The sequence below is a fragment of the Apium graveolens genome, chromosome 4 (genome assembly GCF_009905375.1).
Source record: "Apium graveolens cultivar Ventura chromosome 4, ASM990537v1, whole genome shotgun sequence".
Lineage (NCBI taxonomy): Eukaryota > Viridiplantae > Streptophyta > Magnoliopsida > Apiales > Apiaceae > Apium > Apium graveolens.
In genome coordinates this window covers 203,442,269-203,447,960 of record NC_133650.1, presented here as the reverse complement: position 1 = coordinate 203,447,960, position 5,692 = coordinate 203,442,269, and the positions used below count along the sequence as shown (strand labels likewise).

At 37.6% G+C, this 5,692-nt stretch overlaps 1 non-coding gene across 1 annotated transcript; it reads left to right on the top strand.

The window, feature by feature from the left end:
• Window positions 1-1,516: 1,516 nt before the first annotated feature.
• On the top strand, window positions 1,517-1,623 carry LOC141721890 (small nucleolar RNA R71). The gene has a single exon (XR_012574932.1). It is a non-coding gene; the product is annotated as a small nucleolar RNA R71 (small nucleolar RNA).
• The last annotated feature ends 4,069 nt before the right edge of the window (window positions 1,624-5,692 follow it).

The following is a 5,692-nucleotide window of genomic DNA, read 5'->3' as shown; positions in this document are numbered from 1 at the left end:
CTAGGATGACAAAATCAGCAGGGAAGATGAGTTTATCCACCTTAACCAAGACATCATCCACTATACCTCGCGGATAAGTGATGGACCGATTAGCCAGTTGTAAGGACATGTTTGTAGGATTTGGATCAGGCAAACCAAGTTTCCTGAAGACAGACAATGACATCAGATAGATGCTAGCTCCCAAGTTACACAAACACTTGTCGAAAGATAACTCGCCAATGGTACATGGTATCATGAAGCTTCCTGGATCTTTAAGTTTAGGAGGCAGTTTCTGCTGCAGCACCACACTACACTCTTCCGTTAGAGCAATGGTTTCCAACTCTTCAAGTTTCAACTTCCGAGATAGAATACCTTTCATGAACTTAGCATAGCTCAGCATCGACTCTAGAGCTTCCGCAAAAGGTATGTTAATATGTAATTTCTTGAAAACCTCCAGAAACTTGGCAAATTGCTTGTCGAACTTCTGCTTCTGAAGTCTTTTAGGATATGGAGGAGGCGGATAGACCTGTTTGTCTCCTGTATTCTGCTCAGGATTAGTATGTTTAGCAGAATTTTTCTTCGTTTCCGCTTCGCCATCCTTCTGATCAGCTGTATCATCAAAATTTATAATTTCTGGTACAGGGGCAGGCGCAGGTGTGCCTGTATGAAGCGCGGGCGCGCTTGGCTTCTGCCGAAATTTTCAGATTCTGATTTTTGATGGTTAGCGACCTTTCCAGACCTCAAAGTGATTACTTTCAACTGTTCTTTAACTTCCCTCTTTCCTGGGTTAGCTTCCGTATCACTAGGAAGAGTTCCTTGTGGTCGATTCAGCAGCGCATTAGCAATTTGTCCTATTTGATTCTCCAAAGTTTTGATCAAAACCGCTTGGCTTTTACACATTAGCCTCAATTCCTCCAATTCAGATTTTTCGTTTGCAGATTGACCAGCACTTCCATGAGATTGTTGTTGCATTACCGGTTGCTGAAATTGTTACATTGGTGCATACTGTTGTTAAAAACTAGGAGGGTTGAATGGCTTGGCTCCAAACTACTGATAAGGCTATTATGGATGTTGCATGGCACTCTGATTATTGCTCTAGCTGAAATTAGGATGGTGTCGGTTGTTAGGATGATAAGTGGCAGGAACTGGTTGTTGCGGTCTCTGAAAATTGCTCACAAACTGTGCCGACTCACTAGATATAATATATTGATCCATCGCATGTGTACATGTACAAAGCTCACAAACACTTGATATATGATAAATTCCATAGTTGGTCAGAGAATCAACTTTCATAGTCAACGCCTTTAGCTGAGCAGCTATAACCGTAGTTGTATCCACCTCCAGAATTCCTGCTACCTTGCCTTGTGGAAGTCCCTGAGTTGGGTTTTGATATTCATTAGCAGCCATCATTTCAATTAGCTCATAAGCTTCCTCATAGCTCTTGGCCCATAAGGCTCCACCTGATGCTGCATCGAGCATGGGTCTTGACTGTGCTCCCAAACCATTATAGAAGCAATTGATTACCATCCAATCAAGCATTCCATGATGAAGACACTTCCTAAGCATCTCCTTGTAGCGCTCCCAATCTTCACATAAAGATTCCCCCGATTGCTATGTAAATTGAGTAAGAGCATTCCTGATTGCAACTATTTTTGCCATAGGGAAGAATTTAGTAAGAAATTTTCTGAGCAAGATCCTTCCATGTCACAATACAACCTGCTGGTAGAGAGTGCAACCAACTCTTAGCTTTATCCCTCAGAGAAAATGGTAAAAGTCTCAGTTTCACAGCATCTTCTGAAACACCATTGAACTTGAAGGTGTCGCAGATCTCGATGAAATCCCTAATGTGCATATTGGGATCTTCCGTTGGAGCTCCACCAAACTGGACTGAATTCTGTACCATTTGAATCATGCCAAGCTTGATTTTGAAGGTATTAGCTGAAATGGCTTGTCTGACAATGCTAGACTGAATGTCATTGATTTCCGGTTGAGAATAATCCTTCAATGCTTTCGTTTCTGCTGCTGGTTCTCCCATTGCAATAATCACTTCTTTTAATGTGTCCTTACGAGATTGAGAACGTGTTCGCATGCACGCTCGCTCGAATACCTGACACACACAAGCAAAGTAAAATAGGTAAGAGAAATAATTCTGAGTCAGTGACTTTAACGACCACTGATGATAAGCACATAAACTAAATTTAACACTGATCACCGGCAGCGGCGCCGAAAACTTGTTCGCACAAAAACACGCAAGTGTACGCGGTCACAAGTAGTATAAGATTAAGTTTAGTTCATTCCCACAGAGATTGGTTTAATTCATAATGTGCACTTACGCAACAATGTATGATTATTATTCACTGCTAAGATAAGTATCAAACTGAGTTTGATTATCTAAAAGTAATTATGCTAGACTGCATTAACTAAGAGATTAAAATCAAGTTACTTATATGAAATAAAACATGGGATTCCAACTTCATTAAATACTTCGTACAGAGTTTATGCCTTTAATCATAGTATGTGATGGTTATGATAACTAATCAGATAATACGAAATTAGTACGCGCTATCTTTCAATATACATGTACCTTACTACTCAGCATCCATAAATTAGATAGAAGCTGGCAGACACCAATCATGTTTAGACCCTATAGGTCTATAAGATTTGAAAACATAATGGTTTAAGAGCAAGTTATCCATTGAGATCACATACAGAAGCGTAAGATGGTTAAAATTGCACTACGAATCATGCATGACAAAACATCTATGAACCTATGCTAGCATGGCAAGTTCTAAACCCCTATATCCACTTTCACATTAAAAAGAGATTAACAAACAACTTAGATGTTAGCTACTCATCCAAGAAGATTAAGCATAACCATACTAGGAAATCAATAATTTATCACACACTGAAAACTTTAGGCAATCAACTACTAAACTCCATAAATAAATCCGTTAAAATCCCACGATAACGATTAGTTCATAATCGAATGGCTCGTCATCATGGGTTCCAATGAAAATATGATACTAAAAAGGTTTTAAATACTACAAGAGAATATTAAAGTATTAAGGTTTAGAAAATAAATCTGAAATGAGCATCCAAAGTATCGCCTAATTTGAAGAATACAAAAGAACAATGTAGAACTAAATCTTCTTCTTCTTATCTGTCTTGAGTGATTTTTGGTTTTCAGAGTTCTCCCCTTTTCCTTCTTGTTTAATTCATCTCCTTTTCTTTATTTATATGCTCCAGGTTGACTTGGCCGCTCAGAATATCCAAAACATACTAAAATTAGCATTTTGTCTGCCCGACCTAGTGCGTGCACGCCTAGATCAAGCGCGAGAGCGCTTTGCTACTGGAAAAGATGTTGGCGCGTCTAGCTACTAGAAATATTCTGCAATTTTTTTTGTTTCTCACTCTGATCTTCTCACAAGCGCTCACACTTCATTTCCTGATCTCTTATCACCATAAAAGCATATAGAAGTCCATTCATGCCTCTAACTAAATCCCTGCACATACTCAACACAAAATGCATTAGAAACACCACATACTTGAGGTTAAATCATCAATTTAAGCCGATATGAAGCGTTCGAAATGTATATAAAATCCACTTATCATGGTATCAGAACAAAATCTAAAAGCAAACAGATTGAAGATATTGGAAGAATGAATACACAGAAGATTAGAAGTAACAAGATAACAGCCTTTGATAAGACTAACTACATGTTATAGAAAAAGAAGATGATGTTGTTTCTAAGGATGGCCAATCCTTTATACATTCAGATTCTGAAGAATGGACATTTCACTCCTATAGAAAGGATTGAAGAATCTATATATGGAGACATGTTCATCCCAGCACATTATGGTCCTAAAGATCCTTCAAAATACACATAAACTGAGAAAAAAAAGTCTATCTAGATAGTGGCCTGCAATTAATTCTGATATAGTCACTTGAAAATGTCATGTACAATAATATTATCAACTGTGACATAGCTAAACAGATCTGGGAGAAAATAGAAGTTTTGTGTGAAGGTACAGAGGAAGTTAGATCCAACCAAAGGAGAATACTGGTATCTCAATATGAGGGTTTTATGGATAAACCAAAAGAAAGTATAACTAATGTTTTTGAAAGATTCAATAAGTTGATTAATGACTTGCAGCTTCATGACAAATACTATAAAGCTGAGGAGGTTAACTTGAATTTTTTTCTCACCCTTCCTGAACATCTAGAACAGAAGATTTCAGCTATAAGAGAAGGGATAGACTTGAGCAGAATGACACTGGAGGTTTTGAATGGTATTCTAAAAACCTTTGAACTGTAAATGATCCAAAGAAAATCTTTAAGAGTTGGTCAAGGGCACCTTGTTGATGGATCAAATGCACTAATTATTAATGACATCCAGTCATCTAATGATGAACAAGAAATCAAGACTCCAGTTTCTTCAAGAAATGAGCAAAAGAACATGGAACCAAAGAAGCAAGTTGTTCTTGAACTTGAAGAGGATGAATTCAATACCTTGGATGAACTTGATGAGTTATATCAGTCCATGACTTACTTAGCAAGGAAATTCTCCAACATTAAAGTAAAGAAACCAAAGTTCTCTAAAAATAAGGAATAAACATCCAACAAGGACATCAGTTGGAAGGTAAAAGCTCAGTACAACTCTAGAAGCAAAAATGGCTACAAAAAAGGATATGTTGACAGGTCAAAGATCAGGTGCTTCATTTTTGATGAATTGGGTCATTTTGCTACAGAATGAAGGAAACTTAAGAAGGTAAAAAAGGACAAGGCATATCTTGAATTGGAGGCAAAGTATGAGGCTCTTCTAAGAAAGCAGCATGGTAAAGCTTATATTGCAGAAGGAAAAAGTTGGGATGATTCAGATAATGATGATGAGGAGGAAGTAGGAAACTATGCACTCATGGACTTGGAGCAAGAAGAGTCATCTTCATCAAAAACACATGTACCAACTCTTACTACTATTGATTTAAATGAAAGTCAATATAAGAAGACTGTTGAAAAGATGAGCATAAAAATGTTCCACATCCATACTAGCATGGTAGCAGCTACTGAGGAGGTCAGTACGTTATCAAAATCTAATGAGAAGCTTGAGAGTGAGAAACAAGAGTTTGAGCTACTGCTTGTGGAGCTTGAGACAGTCAAGAAAGAGAATGAATATCTAAAGAACAAGCTGAAGTGTGCTAGAGAAATAGAAGCTATGTTAAGAGAAAAGACAGAGAAGAATGAGGTGAAACTGAAGTCATTCAAGAATGCATCTCAGTTAGTTGGTCAGTACCATGAGAAGAACAAGCCATGTGCAAACATAGATATTGGCTTGGACTATGATGCTTTGAACAATAACAAGAAAGTTGAAGGTGGTAAAGGAAAAACAACTGCAAGTGAAGATGTCCCAGCTATGTTGAGAAAGGTTGGTTCACCACTGTTCAAAGCATGTGAAGTAAATATCAGTGAAGAGGAGTTGATCTTAAAACAAGAACTTGTTGATGAGGACAAAGAAAAGAAATGTGCAGAAACAACTCAACCTTCTAAACTTGAGAAAAATCCCATGGTGGATTAAACCCCCAAGAAGCCAATCAAGGAGGTTAATACTGAGAATGTAGGAAAGAAGAAGATAAACAGAAATGGGAAGATTAGTATAAACAAAAGCAATAACTTTGTATATGTTGCAGATGCTCCTGGGAAATAGTGTCAGAAATA